Source organism: Scardinius erythrophthalmus (genome assembly GCF_964197995.2).
Source record: "Scardinius erythrophthalmus genome assembly, chromosome: 13".
Lineage (NCBI taxonomy): Eukaryota > Metazoa > Chordata > Actinopteri > Cypriniformes > Leuciscidae > Scardinius > Scardinius erythrophthalmus.
Genome location: NC_138233.1, coordinates 10332308 through 10349812, shown reverse-complemented (window position 1 = coordinate 10349812; position 17505 = coordinate 10332308). Strand labels below are relative to the sequence as shown.

Sequence of the window (17505 nt, the reverse complement as noted above, 5' to 3'; positions counted from 1 at the left end):
GATTTTACATTCCATCAGTAAGAGCAGAGAGTGAAGGTTGAATTAGCAGAGCAATAGCACAGGTGTACATAAAATATTGCAATCCACACAACATAATGGGAGACATATCAGAGTTGAAAAGAGGATTGATTGTTGGTGTCTCGCTGGCTCATCTGTGACCAGGACAGCAAGTCCCTGTGATGTATATAGAGCTATAGGATAATATGGCATACCACCACGAAGGACAAACCACATCCAACAGGTGTAACTGTTGACGCAAGAAGCTGTTTGAAAGGGCTGTCCAGGTAACCCAGATTGTATCCAAAAAACATAAAACCACAGCTGCCCAACTCACTGCAGAATTAAATGCATACATCCACCAAAACTGTTTGTCTGGAGCTCCACAGAGTGACTATTCATGGTTATGCTGCTATAGCCAAAGCTTTGGTCACTCATGCCAGTGTCAAATGTCGGTTTCATTGGTGCCAACAGTGCACATCTTGGGCTGTGGAAAACGTGAAACACATATTGTTCTCTGATGAGTGTGTGGAGATGTGGAGAAACCCCAAAGAGGCTTAACGCCAAGTTCTACCGTACCATTCTGCAGGACCATGTTCAAACATTGTACCCTGAAGGGGGTGCCGTGTATCAGCATGACAATGCACAGCAAGACTTGTGACAGAATGTTTTGATGAACATGAAAGTAAAGTTGAACATCTCCCATGGCCTGCACAGTCACCAGCATCACATTGTGACCCATCCACTGTTCCGCAAGAGGAATGGCTAAACAACCCTCTGGCCACTGCGTGAAGGACTTATCTGTCAGTCTCAAGATGAATTGATGCTGTATTAGCAAAAGAAGACCCTACACTATACTAATAAAATATTGTGGCCTAAAAACATGTTTGAGTTTCCATTGTCCAAATATATATTACTTTAGTTAATTTTTTTAAAACTGAATGAATTATACAGATATTTATAAATGCTTCTTAATCTCGAAATCATTTTTTTACATAGCTTGTTACAATATATTTCTGAGGTTACCTCCTCAGCGAAGGATTCATGCTGTGCTGCCTTAGAATTTGGCCAAGAGAAAATATGTTATTAGGCTGCATAATTAAGATCAGCTAACATCTTAAAACAGCCTTGTCGATGGGAGAGCGCCTATGATGCCTAGCAGCTCCCTAACTTTTGGAACAGAGCTAAAGGGTCTTTTAAGCATTGAAATGCACATGCTGTGCTCCACGAAGGCACATATGTGCATCTGTGTGTGGCGTGCAGCTCATTGGGGAATATTATATGATGATTTCAAAGAGAAAGAGTAACTGAAAGAGATGGTACGCTAGAATGCTGATGGGGCCTGAGAGTACATCCCCGTATAAGTCTTTAATCTGCAGGTAGCTCATTGCGCTCCTGGGCACAGTCAGAGAAGCATAAGTGGCTGTGTGAATTATGCGCCGCCGACCATGAGGGGTAGGAGAACGAAGAGAAAGATATTGTGCAAGATCTGATTAATAATGAAGAGTTATAACAGCATGGCAAAGCTTGGGCAAACATCTCTGCAGACTGTCATGCCACATAGAGCAGAACTGCTGCCTCCATCTGCTGGAGCTCATGTCCAGTAGCACCGGCATGCTGATGTGTTCCCAGGCGGTAATGGAGATGATGATGGCGTCTGAAATCACTGAGATGGGGTGGCTGGCATCTCTCTGGAGGACATTAGTGAACCGGTGTATATGTGTGGGACCTCGTCCGTGCCTGCGTGAGGTGTGTAGGAGGGAGGGAGAGGTCTCACGGCAAGAGGCGAGGAAATCATTCATTTCGTGACCTACGTGTTCTGTTATGGAGAGACCTTGAGCACTATGTGTGTGTGTGTTTATATGTGTTAGAAGACAGTTTTTTAATGTGTGGCTGTGATGAATCAGAGGTGAAAAGGGAAACCAATAATAACGGTCAAAACAACATGATAACAGATTATGGTGAAATAACCTTGTGATGCAATAGACGGGAAGACCTGTTCCCTTTTTTGCCTTTTTATGAGAGTAGATGTGTGTGTTTGTCCACTGTTCCATTTGCAGTATAGGTAAATATTATACAATAAAGGAGCTCTTGTAACAAAGAGCCAGCCCTTGAAATGATGATGATGATGAGAGAGAGAGAGAGAGAGAGAGATCTTTTGCACTATTATGTTACTTTATTTGTGTGCAATTTTTGTCTGACAAGCATTACCAAACAGGGGTTAAAAAAGAATCCAAAAGGTTTCTCAAGCACGCCCTCTGATTGCTATTGGCTATACATAGGCCCACCTCCTAACACATGCCATTGGTTTGAGCCAGTGTTGCTGTGTCAGACAGAGACATTTTTTTTTTTTTTTTAGGAAATAAACATACCTAGAAATTGCATACTTATATATATTTTTCTAGACTATTAAGCTGGGAGGAGAAAGTAACATAACATATTTACACACTTTAGCAGGATGAAATTGCCACTTTTAGTTCATCTATTCAATTTGCTGCAATGCTTTGGTAATACAAAAGTGCAACAGTTATACATTTGATCATATATATATTTTCTGTGGGATATATAGGTTTGGTGTCAGTATGATTTTTTACAAAGAAATTAAAACTTTTATTCAGCAAGGATGCATTAAATTGAAGTTTCTGAAGGATTATGTAACAAGACTTGAGTGATGGCTGCCCGCTTTTTGTGGAAGAACATTGTTTTGGTTGTGCTTCAGCTCTGTGTGAATGTGCGGAGGAATATAACTCTTCACAATGGATAATGTTTTACAATAAACTTAGAGAGCTACATACTGTATGACAATTAACCTAAAACGCCATCTCCAGGTCGCTTTCACAACATTTCAAATCTGTCAGTTTTCAATGTTAATTTCCGTTTTATTACTCGCTCTATCGCTTTCTCTTTTTTGCCAGACTCTCCTGCGATTCCCCGGATGTTCGAGATTTAGCGTGCTCCATTTAGCGTGCACCTATGCCACTCCCACAGCATACACGTGTCAAAGTAGCCGGAGCAACTTTTTTCTATTTATGGATATGACGTATGTACGCATCCCGTGAAAACCATCCCGAAAGGTCTAAAATTATAAAATACAAATTTAAAGCTTACCATCGTGAAGCAGGGTCAGACAAACATGTTTTGGAAGAAGGATTGATGATGTATTAGCTCATTATTTAAATTTTGTTAATTGTGAACAAAACTTTGTGTACCTTTCAACAATCTTACTGACACAAAGTTTTGAATACTAGTAATATATATATATAGAGAAGTAGTCTAGCGACTGATGCTAGAGACTGCGGTGTTTAGCCTCCTAGTTAGAGTGCCCTACTCCCATGTGAACTGGCCTGGGTTCGTGTCCCGCTTAGAGCGGGTGATGCAAACTGGACGGGCTACAGTGGTGCCGTGACCCGGATGGGAGTGGGCTTTGGGGAGGTGAGTGTAACAGATGTATAGGCTAATGAGAGCTGAACATGTAAACCTCACTCCCCTAATCTAAAGAGGCCCGTGTGGAGGGTTCCCATCCCACTTTATAGACCTTATGTAGCCCCACCCCTTTTCAGCGCTGCGCTCGTTGTCTTTTGACTTCCGGTCTGTATTTTCACAGCAAAATTGCGTATTTATGAATGAACAGCTCATTTTAAAATCTTCCGGGTCAACTGACATTTGTTAAGACATCTGCTTTAAACATTACAATCCTCATGATAATTTTCGTTAACTTTACATTAAGTAAATCCACTTCAAAAGCTAATTACTCCAGGACAGCAATGCCATAGGAATATACAGAGTGACCGCAAAAACGGAAGTTCAAAGACAATATTCTAAAGATGGCGGCGCCCTCGTTTCTCTGGCGCATAAGGTCTATAGAGTGGGTGGTGCGAACTGGAAGGGATATATATATATATATATAAATCAGTGCTACTACCAGAAATGATTGTAAATTTGTTTGACATGTTGTTCACTGACCGCATGGACAACTTTAATGCCCCAATGGTCACATTTCCCATTTCACTTGCTTCATTTATGTCATTCTCAGTTCTAGCTGATGCAAGCCTCAGTTTATCTTCAACAGTACATAAATAGTGCAATATGAAGAAAAGTGACGTGAAATGTAAAGAAGAAAAAAAAACACTAGACCATACAGATTATTTTATTATTTATTTCTGTTTCTGCCATAAACACAATGACCCTTGAGACAATTTTCTGACCCATTCCAGTGAATGAATATACAGACCACTTGTAAGTGATAAAAACACAATAACCTTGGAATGTGTGACCCATTTCTTTGCTGTCAGTCATTCAAATGCAGAGCTGCAGCATAGCGACATATAAGCAAAGGAGAAACTGACAGTCAGCCCCTTTATGCTGTGTCACTGTGCATGTTACACTGAGTTTGAGTGGCATATAGATCTGGATTGCTGATGCGCTCTACTCTCGTTGTTTGATTTTTATGTTTTTTATTCCCGGAGACATTTAGGGCCTGATATCTCTGGCTGGAGGATGGCTGGCTAAATACTGCCAGACCCTCATGCTTTATGATGTGACTTGTGCAAGACATTTACCCATATTTCTTTGCAGAGATGCAACCAATTACAGAGCCCAGTCACAGTAGACAGTAGGACAAATGCCAAGAGCGCAAAAGCTGTGTAACTGGCTTCCATGTGGCCTTGTGACAAAATCAGAGCATGACCCCTTTTCATATTGAGACATTTCTAGAGTCAGTGTCATATCCAATGAAAACACTTTTCAGTTTGCTGTACGATATCTGTTGAAGATGAACAACCAGAGACGTTCAAAACGTTGTGTACATTTGCTCTACATGTGTCACATGTTTAACAGCATCACAGAAGGCCTTCGAATCGATTTATTCCACGCCATTCAGTTTGAACGGCTGCACACTTTTTGAAGGATGCAAACCTAAACATCTGTTTGCATCAATATTTTATATTAGTGCTTCCCTCATGTGCATGTTACCTCGAACAGTGTATGAAATATTTACAATGGAAAAAAAGGCAAAAGCAATCACAGTGAGGAATGGGCCATGGGAAAGGACCTGGCATTCATACTATAGCAGGCCGACTCTCTTAGATTTATAAGTTAAAGGCTCTCAGCAGCTATTATGATATGCCCTTACTGCTCACTGCCCCGTGTCTCTCTTTTTTCTTCACTCTGTAGAGGGAACATAAAAAAATGGACATTGTAATGAACATTACATCAATAATGAACACTGTTTTATCTGGATCTGCTTTTCTGTTTTCTACAATATGAGAAAAGCACTTCTTGAAAAAAAAAACACAGAAGAAAATGTAATGTGACAGGAAAAAAATATATTTTTGATATGTAGCAAGAGTTGCATGGAGCCCAGATGGTGTATACATACATGTCCTAATAGCCACTGAAAAGCCCCCGGCTGTGTTTCTTGATGTTTCAGCCCGCTAAACAAGAGAAGGCAGTTGAATCAACAATCCATAATCATTTTCCATAATTGCGTATATGCAAATAAGAATAAATGTCCTTGTGATCATGTATAATTTTATGAAAGCATGCCATCTGAGTTGCGCTCCATAATTGCACAAATTGATACCTGTATCAAAACGGGAAGAGCCGGGTGAATCAGTTCAGATCAAGTGTTTTCGAATATTTCAGTATCGGAGAGAGCAACGGGTAAGAATGAAATGGCAATGTGTTCTGTGAGAAGGTTAAAATGTTGTTGTTTTTTACCCATTAGAATTGTATTTAATAACCACTGTGGTGTTTGAACAACAGCGCATGCCATCATTTCTTGGAAAATTGTTTTTCTGTCAATTAGGGAATGCATGGTGAAAATGCAACATTGTGTTGATTTTGATTTTGGCCTTCTTAAAATGCCAAACATTCAGCAGTATTTCTACAGACATTTAGACAATCAATTTACATGTGTGTGACAATTAAAGAAAACTAATTAACAGTGTATGCGGTCCATGATCAGTGCAGTTGACACTGGCACAGTGCAGCAGAGCTGTTTCTTTTTTTCTATATGGAAGTCTTAGCAGTTTATTAGGCTGTCAAGATTGGAGAGTTTCTCCCATCTCGTGGCATGTCTGAAAATGGAAGCACTTTTTGGCAGCAGGATCCATTATTTTTTTTTTTTTTTTTGTCAGTTTGCATTTTTACTGGCAATAAATGCCAGGGAAGTTACAATATTAACCATTTGTTTCCTCTTATTTGGGTGCATTGACAGGCTAAAATAAAACAGGATAAACCGCACTTGACAGTGCATTAAGGTAGTCATTTTGCCACGATTGAAGATATATCCGACTGTCAAAGAGTCATGGATAGTTTACAGTGCAGTGCAGGGGCAATGACTGGACGTTTATTGCCATCCAGTCAGGTTGTATTTCACCATTGTACCTCAATCCACTGAGCTGTCATTGCATGCATAAGACCACCACAGCCAGATATTTCCCAGAAGTCTAACTGCAGACTGTTATGGTGAGTATAATGTAAAGTTACATTAACAACTCTTGAAAATCACCAACTTTGCATCATATAAACTGATTTACTGTTTCTTTGAATTGCTGAACAGTCAGTAAGTTTTCTCTTTATGTTTATATTATATGGTATAAAGCAGCTTGTGGGGCAAATTTCTAACCATTGTGGGCACTAAACAAAAACATATTTTATGTACATATACAGTACATATATTGTATGTACTGTTCACATGCAGAGGGCAATAGATATTGTATTGTGACCACTGAACAACCATCAAGAATACGTCTTAACACCCAGTGACAGCTTTTTACTGATGTTTGAATTGGCAAACACCTCTCACATTTGCTTCAGAAAATAAAACAAAATTGTTAGATTTGTGCATATTGCTATCAAAACAGACAGAATCTACTAGCCTACCTATTGCCAGGGTTTACTTTTTCACTCACCGGCCAATTTGGCTACTAAATATTTAAGTTAACGGCCATTTAGAACTTCTAGGCTACTAGCCAATGACCCAGAAATGACCCAGATTAATGTAACAGCTTATAAATATATATATAAGTTTTGGATTTCATACATTCATTTCTTATTCAATTAAAATCCTGTCATCCAGCATCTCCTCCCTTCCTCTTTCATCCTCATCCTCTTCACCAAAAATGTATTTTAGGTGGACAGATCAATACAGTACAAAGAACACCAAAAAAATGCAGGATGTTGGAAAAATAACAATGTCTTTTCTGTTAACCAAATGCTTTTTAATCTCTGCTATTGCTTAAATGCAAATATTATTATTATTTTTATTTGTTGCGTAGTGACGTGTCTTTTGAAGTAAACCATGTGTGCAGATTCTGCGCAATACGTTGTATTTAATATATCATGATGACTCACGAGTGTTTGCACTAAATCTGCACAGATTTGACTTACACGAACTTCTCCAGCAAAGTGAGTAAATATAATAATGCTCCAAACTGGCTAGTGCTTTGACAGCGTTGCCCGCCACATGTGATTTTTACCTGCACTTGGCAGGTTGGCAGGTGTTAATTTCAAACCCTGCCTGTGAATGATGCTTTGCATTTGACTGCCGCTTTTCTGCACTGAGATTCTTAGCCACCAAAATCTGTTTTTTTTTTAAAAATCACCTTTTCTCATAGTGTGAAAATCTACCTCTTAGTTTCTGACATTTGTCAATGCTCTGCTACACATTTTTATCTCTTTTATCTCTTGTGACTCACTGAACTTCACACTGCTCTGCACCAGTGTGATATATTGACATATAGACAGTTACAACAACTCTTGATATTTACAGGAGCCAAAAACAAACCACTGGCAAGTAGAGATGCGGTGAACTTCTCCATTATGAAGCTTCCTCATCAGAAAGCATGTGTCGAAGTAATGAGGCAGAAATTCAACACCGCATCTTTTCACTGTGGGAGAGGTGTGACATTGTGCTGTTCCTACTGACCTATGATTCGCACCGTATCTGTGCAATGAACATGGATGAATGAACCGTGGAAACACTGTTGGTTCTTGCTTCACATTCTATAAAAAACATGGAAAGTTCTGAGGCTTTCTGATAGGACTGTGATATAGTAAGGCAACTCAAACTGTATGAATAAACAAATCTTTTTTATCATTGTAATATTGCATTATTGTATTTCAGTGTACTGGAATCACTCAAAAGAAATTAATACTTTTATTCAGCATTAAATTGCTAAGGGTGACAGTGAAGGTAATTAAATGATTCAGATTTCTATTTCTAGAATCCTGAACAAAATGGGTTTCCACACAAATATTACACAGCTCATCTATTTTCAACACTGAAGACTGGACTAATGGCTGCTGAAAATTCAGCTTTGTCATCACAGGAATAATTACATTTTAAAATATATTAAAATTGAAAACAGTTATATTAAATTATATTTTTTACATTTCACAATATTACAGTTTTTACTGTATTTTTCATCACATAATCGCAGCCTGTGTGTTCATAAGAGACGTATTTCAAAATCATTAAAAAATAAACATTACCAACCCTAAACTTTTGAACATTAATATTAAAATGTGGCAGAAATCACATTTTACTGCTTTGGTTAGCTCAAATGAGTTGCAACTTCTGCAGATAATTTGCTTTAAATTCAATATTTATATATAATAATATATATATACACATACATACATTTTCTATACACACACACACACACACACACACACACACACACACACACACACACACACACACACACACACACACATATATATATGTGTGTGTGTGTGTGTGTGTATGTATATGATCATATCATCTCACGTAGGACACCAAAAGTGCAAAAGTGAGCTAAACCATTAAAACCAGCAAGCTATATTTCAATCTAATAGAGCTTGCACGGTCACAGCATGCCCGGCCCTTAGATTTGTGAAACCCTCTTTAATCCTGTATTTTATAGGTTGAGAGGGTGTCTTTTGTCTTGAGGTGACTTACAGGCTCATAATGGCCCTATTATGAGCCCAAGAAGTCATCATCAGGCTTTTAACAAGCTGGCTTTTGTATTGATACTCATTGTCTTGAAAAATACGCATGACATAATGCAATCGTAATTACAGTGTTCTCTGATCCTGTTCAATAATTCTCTGCAGTTCATGTCAATAATAGGTTGAAGGAAGCAGAAGCCCTGTGGAGTAAGTTAGATAGATCTTGATCACACTGGGCTAGTGAAACCCTAAATGAACTCAAACTTCAATATATTCACAGCCGCTGTATTAATCCGCAGTGACTCACCAGGAACCCATCAGAAAACCTTGCATTGACCCAGCTCAACAGGAAATGAGTGTCTCTCTCTCTCTCCAACTCCCAACAATCTCTTTTTTTCTCTAAGCCACTTGACTTCAAAATACTTTGAATGTCAGTTTCTGTGGCAGCCTAGCATGAAATGCGGAAATGTGCGGAAATTTATGACAGTCAGAGACACTCTGACATTAAAATCAGTCCAGTTCCTACACGCAAGTCGATGAGAGGCTCTAGTTCCTATTATCGGAAAATCAGTGACGACTAGGTCTGGTATTAATTGCTCCATGCTCTATTTGCCTCATCCCCCTATTTCTACATACGCGTGTGACAGAGAAAATGCTGTCTGTTACCAATCAAAGACACTTTCTTATCAGGAACGCTGACAATTTACCAACCAGACCTTCACAAGGCAACATGGAAAATATGAACCACTCAATGCATGTGACCCCTCCATAAATAGCTCATTAACTCCTTCCTTCTAAGTCAAGAGGGACGGTAAACATCCGGTAAGATCATTATACCGTCTAAAACTGCAATGCAAAATACAATTAAATATCTGTGGCACTGAGCAGGAGCCAATTCGAAATCCTATAATAAGCTAAGCAGGGGAAACTGCTATTACCCCATAGGGACCTGTATGAGGCGCCGCAAAAATAAAATAAATGCAATGATGGTTTATTTCAAGTTTCATCACAGTGTTTTAAACTCTCCCGCTCACCTACTTCTCAATCTAGCTCCCATGTGGATCTTATAGTAAAATGGAACAGCTCCCAAGTGACAAGCTTTACAAAATAGGGCTGCGCGACAGATGAACCTAATAGCGGAGAGTGCCGGAGGCACGTCAGTGATGAACAGGCCTCAGTTGATAAGTCGTTGAGTGAGAATCTTATCCATGCATGAGAAATGATGTCAAATATTACATTTATCTCACGGACCCTAGAACAGACCGGCCAGCTTCTATTAAATGTCACAGCTTAAATTGCTCATCACAACACGGTACAGCGGTATTTAAAGAGCCTTTAGTTCTGTTCTCGTGAATGGATGAATTGAGATACTCGGAAAGAGCTGAAAAGTTGACATTTCCACGCTAAACCTTTCTCGCTCCAGGTTTAAGTGCACATAATTTCTCTTGTTGCCTTTGCTTAGGAATGACATTTATTTTTGCTGATAAATCGGGCCACTATATGTAGGCATGAGCCACAAGGTGGCGCTCACCAGACCCCTATCAAAGACTTCAGACATCAGAGCTTGATTCAGAAATTTCCGTTAGTTGTTAAATAATGCAAAGCCATGTCAACATCATTCCCAAAGGTTTGATTGAACCCCCGAAAAAACAGCCAAGCATTGCGTTAGCAGAATAGACTCTCTCCAGGGCCGTGTTTATCAGTCCACAATTGGCCTCATTACGAGAAACATCGAATCTCAGTGTGGACAGGATCACTTTATTATAATCATTTATTCCATAGTACTCTGTGTGCTAGTACTCCCAAGTTTCATTTGTATTTGTGTGTATTTATGGGACGAAGCCCAGATTTTCTAAGTCTCTTGTTAGTGTGAAAGGCAGTACTGATCCATGGCTTCAGGGCTGGCTGTGAGTGATGTACTCCCGAACATGGCCCCAAACGTTACTAATCACAGCAGAGGAATGCTGTGACCATGGAAATGACTGTGCCATGCTGATAATGGCTCTCACTGATGACATCATAGTGGTCTATGTGAGACTGCAGAGATGACTCAGTAGGGTGTGGTGAAGTCGTCATTACAGACATTCTCACACAAACCCCTTCCTGGGCAAAATTCCTCGGAGCCCCTATAAGTGACATGACATCTTTAAACAGTTGATTGCAATAGAGGTAATTTATTATTTATTCAGAGTGACAGACGTGTCCAATTCTTCCATATAACAAGGAATAATTTATCACAAGCTTTGCCTTCAAAAATACACCCGTGGATATCTATAACACATATTGCATATGCAGCCTCTTTGCACATAGGATTACTTATTATTTTGCATAATAAGCTTTATTATTTAACACATGCAATAATTATCACTCCATCTGCAGTTTGGATGTGTTCATGAACCTAATGACAGTGGTTCTCAGCTGGTTTTGTTTCAGGAATTAGTTTTCTCATACAACAGTAAGAAAATTGATATAAAATCAAACACTGAAAAGTATCAATATCATTATGAACCGCATAAGCCCAGGAATATGCAAAATGATTAACATGACACGCTGAAAAGGAAGCAGACGATTTTGGTTTCTAAAGGTCTCATGAATTTTGATGGTTTCATGCTCTCGGCAGCCAATAATTCGTTGCACAAAACACATTGTTGTTGGCACCAACCATGTTTATCCTAGCTGCAGGTGAACCCGTATTTAATGTAATCTATTTTTTTTTTTATAGCTTAATAGTTTTGCGCATGGTTTTTGAGGATGTGGGGATCTCAAGCAACCTGTCCATTTTGGCATCTGTCTAATTTGGCTAGCTTTAACCAAGTGAACCAATGATTTTCTGCCAAAATACTGTTTGAATGGATGCACAGCCTGTTATCAACAACAACAAAATAAGAGAAGCACTATTTCCTACCTTTTAAAGCTATTTTGCTATCCTAACAAGGCATGATAACATTTGCATCATTAGGAATTAGCATTGCTTTTCCCCCGCTGTCTGAGATCATGTAAGAACAGACCTGCATGCGACTGACCACCTGAGAAGCATAGCTTAAACCCAAAAATCATAATTTACTGTCACATTTATTGCATGAACAAAGACAGTTCAAAATGTCTTCTTTCGTGTTCCACAGAAGAAAGAAAGCAGGTTTCAAACAACATTTCATTTCAGGGTGAACTATGCCTTTTAGACACAACCTTTTAAAACTGTAACCGGAGCTTTATGCAGCATTATACATACAAAGAAAAGGGATAAATTATGCAATGGAAGCTCATGGCTAAAAATGGCCACTTTTGTTAAATTCAGAGGGACATTACTGTTTTAGGCTTCTTTTCTACACAGCCCTCTCACCTCTTAATGACCGGTATAAGTTTAAATCAGTGTAAGCAGTTTAAGGCTCCACACTGAACACAGAGGTTGTGGAAGTTCTTAATTAATGTCTAGTCCAACCAACTAATTTAGTGGGCTTTTTCTTCTTCCAGTGCCTGAAGAACAAAAAGTCATCGTTGTTAATGCACTCTCTTTTCCTTAGCCCTGAGTTTAGATTATTGTCTGTGCTCTACCACTAAAGCAATTTCCTGAGTGTATCTAATTGGTATTATGACCACTTGGCTTCTCCTGATTTGTCAGAGAGTTATTTATTTATTTTCATCCTAGGGAACCGGACGGGCAACAACCGTGAGATGCGTAACCTGCGGAAAATATGAATTTCTAAGGGCTAAATTAACACAGCTGTCAATTACCCCAATGCTGTTTTATGTTCCCATAAAGAGAAAATTAGAAAATGCCATATGACATTGTAAAACACAGACAGACTAGCTGCAAAAACAACATATTGAAGAGAATAAAACATCCGCTTTCATGCACCGTCATCTTTTTTGTACGACCATTATGGGTGAGATGCGCATGTTTATTTTAAATACATCTGGCCCCATTCAATAACCTGTTTATTGCTCCTCCACTTCATTAAGCTCCAAGAAAAAAACACTTGGGTCTGGCAGATTTGCTCATTATATTTCACATTGGTATTCAGGCTTGTGAAGACAAAGTACTTGTCATCCACATTGCAGCCCCCTCCTTTACCAAAATTGCTTAGCAGTGCATATAGTCTATGTCATACTCTCACACATCGGTTCACCCTCCCCAAAAGGACTATCAAGCACACGAACACAGCCTTGTATGACACATAGTCAGCATAACTATATCATGCATAGATGTAATCATTTCCACTAGAGGTTAAGGTGGGATTTTCATGATGGTTGTATTACTCTTTCACTACAGTGGCCTCTCTCTCCCTCTGTTGACTGATGGAGAGGATAACTTGAGACCACCATTCAAACTGAATATGAGATTCGCTCTGCTCCAAAGATGAATACGACAGTCTTGCATAAAATATAACTTTATTACGATTCCAGCTAAAATATAAAACTCAGTGCAGTTCCATTATGAATTCTTAGGAAATACAAAATAAATTAAATGACTATCATCCACTTGGCTTTATTGTAGAGAGAGCACTATGCCCTCATATAAACTGCTGAAAATGTAAGATTATTACTATTCATGCTAGAACTCGCCTGGGACTCACATCTCAATAACTTCCTATATGAGTCACACGCACTTGTGCTGCACTCTGCACTGTGTTCTGAGGGGAAAAAATCTCATACCAGCTGCTCATATATTCACTGCATTTCTTACTCCCTCTTTTACATTTATAGATTTATAAGAAAGGATTAATTTGACCTTGAGATTAAATCATTATTAATAATAAGTAATTTAAACACGAAGTTGCTAGAGAAGATATTTTAAACTTGGTCAGAGATAGATAGATAGAGTTTGCTGGTCTGCAGTTTTCAGGTATGTGTTCACACAGTGACAAGGAGGAAAGAAAACAACAATGATCTAAGCAATTGTTGCTGCCATCAATCTGCCAATCTTCCCAGAAGCGGACGTCCCAACAGATTTACCCCAAGGTCAGACATTGCAGTGCTCCAAGAAACTGCAAAAAACCCAAGAACTACACCTCAGACTCTACAGGCCTCAGTTAACATGTGAAATGTTCAAGTTCATGACAGTACAATTAGAAAAAGACTGGAGAAGTATGGCATGCTTCGTTTGGAATGCATGTTGTTTCCAGGAGAAAGCTTCTTCTCTCTAATATGAACATGGCAGCACGGCTTTGGTTTTTTGCAAAGTTGCATCTGAACAAACCTCAAGACTTTTGGAACAATGTCCTTTGGACAGATGAGACCAAAGTGGAGATGTTTGGCCATAATGCACATATCAGCATATCAGCACAAACACCTCATACCAACATTCAAGCACGGTGGTGGAGGGGTGATGATTTTGGCTTGTTTTGTAGCCACAGGACCTGGGCACCTTGCAGTCGTTGAGTCGACCATGAACTCCTCTGTATACCAAAGTATTCTAGAGTCAAATGTGAGGCCATCTGTCCAACAGCTAAAGCATGGCCAAAACTGGGTCACACCAGCATATCTACAACAGAATTGCTGAAAAATAAAAGAATCAAGGTGTCGCAGTGGCCCATGTCAAAGTCCAGACCTCAACCCGGTTGACCTTCAGAGAGCTGTGCATAAACAAACGTTGTAAAAAAGAGCGAGCCAGAATTTCTCCAGAGCGATGTGAGGGACTGATAAAGTCATACAGAAAACAATTAGGCTACTTCAAGTTATTGCTGCTAAAAGGGGCTCTGCAAGCAACTGAATCATAGAGTGTATATCTTTGTCACCCATGGCTTCTGTATTTTGGCTTTATTTTTGTTAAATAACGACACGGTGTAATATGTCATGTGTTGTTTTTCATCTGAGGTTGTATTTGCCTATTTTTTTTAGACCTGTTAACGACCAGGGCCTGGTATTCATAAAGATTCTAAGAATCCTCTCAGAAAACTCTTAATTTAGCTTAAAAACTTTTACGTAGGAGTCTTAGCTTAAGAGCAATTCGGGACTGATCTGAGAGCAACTCTGAGTAAGGAAAAGACAAAAACTTTTATCTTAGTAAGAAGGCGGGGTTGACCCCGTTGCTATGTATGACACAATCTTTTGAAGACTGTGATTGGTTGGTTGTCCAAGAAGGGGAAAAAAGTGATTTTAAGTATAGGGTCTATTCTAAGCCTTCACTTTGAAATTACATGCGTAATTTTTCCTATTTGACCGTTCTCACACACACACATTATATATATAAATAAATCCTTATTTTATTAACCATGCTGTTGATTTCCTATAAGGTATTTGCTTGGCTTAGAATGATAAAAATTGTTCCACTCTTTCTAATTACACTGATTGTTGGCATGTCTATTTAAATGGTGGTTTGAATGTTGGTTTTAATGTATCAAACATGGAATTTTCCGAGTTGCCAAATATCGTAATGTAGTGATTACTTTCATTTCGGGCGCTATGGCATTTCTGCGCTGTGTTGGAGATATTAGCGTGTCTCTAAAAAGATCTGTCACAAACATGATCCCTGCATGATCTAATTTAAAGCGTCTTATTAACTCACTGTCATCCATTGTCTGCAACACATTTCTTCTCCTTCTTCGTCTTTCTGCCATTTTCTCCTCTACTAAAGAAACTCTTAAGCCTCTTAAAAGTCTTCGTGGTGCTCCTAACAATTTTGACCTTAAGACCTCTTTTAAGGGTTAAGATGCTGAATTACTTTTTTCTTTACTAGGATTTTTTTCTTTAAATTTAAGAGTAAACGCCCACATTTCTAAGAATTTTCTTAGAATTTTGTCACTAGGAGCTACTCTTTGCATTAAGATTCTTTATGAATACGGGCCCAGGTGATTTTTGATTATGTCCTGATACATAAACCATATAATTCAAAAGGGTGTCCTTCCTTTTTCAAATGATAGACAGATAGATAGTCTTGTGTCTGCCTCCTTTTATAAATGTTACTTAAAGCTCATCCTTGCTTTTTATTTAAAAATAAATCTTAATTATATTTGTCTTTTCTTTGTATAGAGTATTTTATACAGTCCTATTGTCTCTTGATGCTTAATTTAAGAAGTTTTTCTTTAACAAATTTAAATAAACAAATTTAGCCTACTGTTGTTGCCATGCCAATAAATAAAGCACATAACTGGGCTGAACTGAAACTTGATAATGAGTAGAGAACGAATATGCACATTTCGCCTTTAAATTCAGTCAACAACCATGTAAACAGTCCCTTCACAGATTCAAATCTCTCTTCACACCTTTTAATCTTATACCAGTGTGTTTTAATGCCCCCCACTGCGCGTTCAGATGAACTTTTCTCGAGTTCTCGAGCCACTCCCAAACACACCTGATAACACTGACTGCTGGGAATCCGCCATCATCCTCCTCCTCCTCCTCATTGACCTCACGGGAAAAACCGAAACTCCTCCTAAACACTTAACGAACTCTTCCATTTATTACTCGAACGGGCTCTTTTAGTCAAGTTGTAGTGGATTATATCGTTTGGCTTTTGTTTAGCCGCTGGGAGGGATTTAACACGCAGAAAAACTTTACCACAGTATTTTAAAAGTCTCATTCCTCCATTTTGAATCTGACAGGAATTTCAAACAGTCTGGTGAGTAGAGTTTGCCTTTGTCTAGGTAGTTTAAATGGCATTGTTTTCATTAATAATTCACAGAAAAGTAAATTTGCCTCATACCTGGTTCAGTATGTGTCTATATTGTGAATATAAGAGACAAAATGCGGAATTTGAGTGTGTGGCTACACTGTTAACGTTAGCTCGTTTCCCAACTTCATGGAATGTTTGGGATATTTCTCTGTCGTTTCATATTTCACTGAATTAACACCAGTTTTTTTTCTTGTAAACGTCTTGTTAATTACCCTTTGACGAATGTAGAATCGTAACGAAAGGACAAAAAAGTTGATAACTTCTTAAAGTGTTAAACAGAAGCTATCCTGGAAACTTTGGTGGGAATGCTAATGTTAGTTGTTAGCCGTTAGCTGCACGTCTCGTATCAGGACAAATGTGTCGGGAGTTTTATTCTTGAATGTGTTTTTTGATCAACAGGCCATTGAAATGTTATCGTATGCGTTTTGTGGATGGTTGACTATTTTTAATCGCCGATGATGATAGGTTATCGTATGGCGTTTGAGAAATATAAAATCCATACGAGGAGTTTAGGGCTCCGCCTAAACCACAAACTAGGGATCAGGCCCTTCCTGTGAGTTCTGCCCTTCGCAGTTTAATGATACAGGATTCCGACAGTATGTTGTTGTCTACTGAAATAATGTGTTGTCTACCAAATATACAATACTTATGATTAAAGTACAACCTGATAATATTTCTCTCTAAGCCTGATATGTAACGTTAATAATGTACAATCAGCTGGTCATTATGGAAGGGAAGTGAAAGTACATTATCCCGTTTATTTCACGGCTAAGTTACTCACCAAATGAATAATTACTTGGACAGATTTGAATTTATTTTATTATTTTACATGTACATTCTCAACGTTGTCGCAAATGAAAAAGTTACTTAAAATGTACAAAAATATTGTGAAATAAAAGTGGGCGAGTCCGCGGTGTGACGCAATACATGAAAGTAGCACCGGTTTCGGTTACCCGGATGAC

At 38.6% G+C, this 17505-nt stretch overlaps 1 protein-coding gene and 1 long non-coding RNA gene across 2 annotated transcripts in view; one reads left to right on the top strand and one right to left on the bottom strand.

Moving 5' to 3' along the window:
- Positions 1-4128: 4128 nt before the first annotated feature.
- Positions 4129-16495, bottom strand: LOC308701194. Its single transcript, XR_014031410.1, has 3 exons — positions 16223-16495; positions 5375-5429; positions 4129-5163 (listed from the first exon to the last, which is right to left on the bottom strand). It is a non-coding gene; the product is annotated as an uncharacterized lncRNA (long non-coding RNA).
- The window catches only part of ctnna1 (catenin (cadherin-associated protein), alpha 1), a 141708-nt gene continuing 140372 nt past the window's right edge, over positions 16170-17505 (top strand). Inside the window, exon 1 of the mRNA XM_081383345.1 lies at positions 16170-16489. The gene's annotated coding sequence lies outside the window, so the exon portion shown is untranslated. The remainder of the gene's footprint in view (positions 16490-17505) is intronic.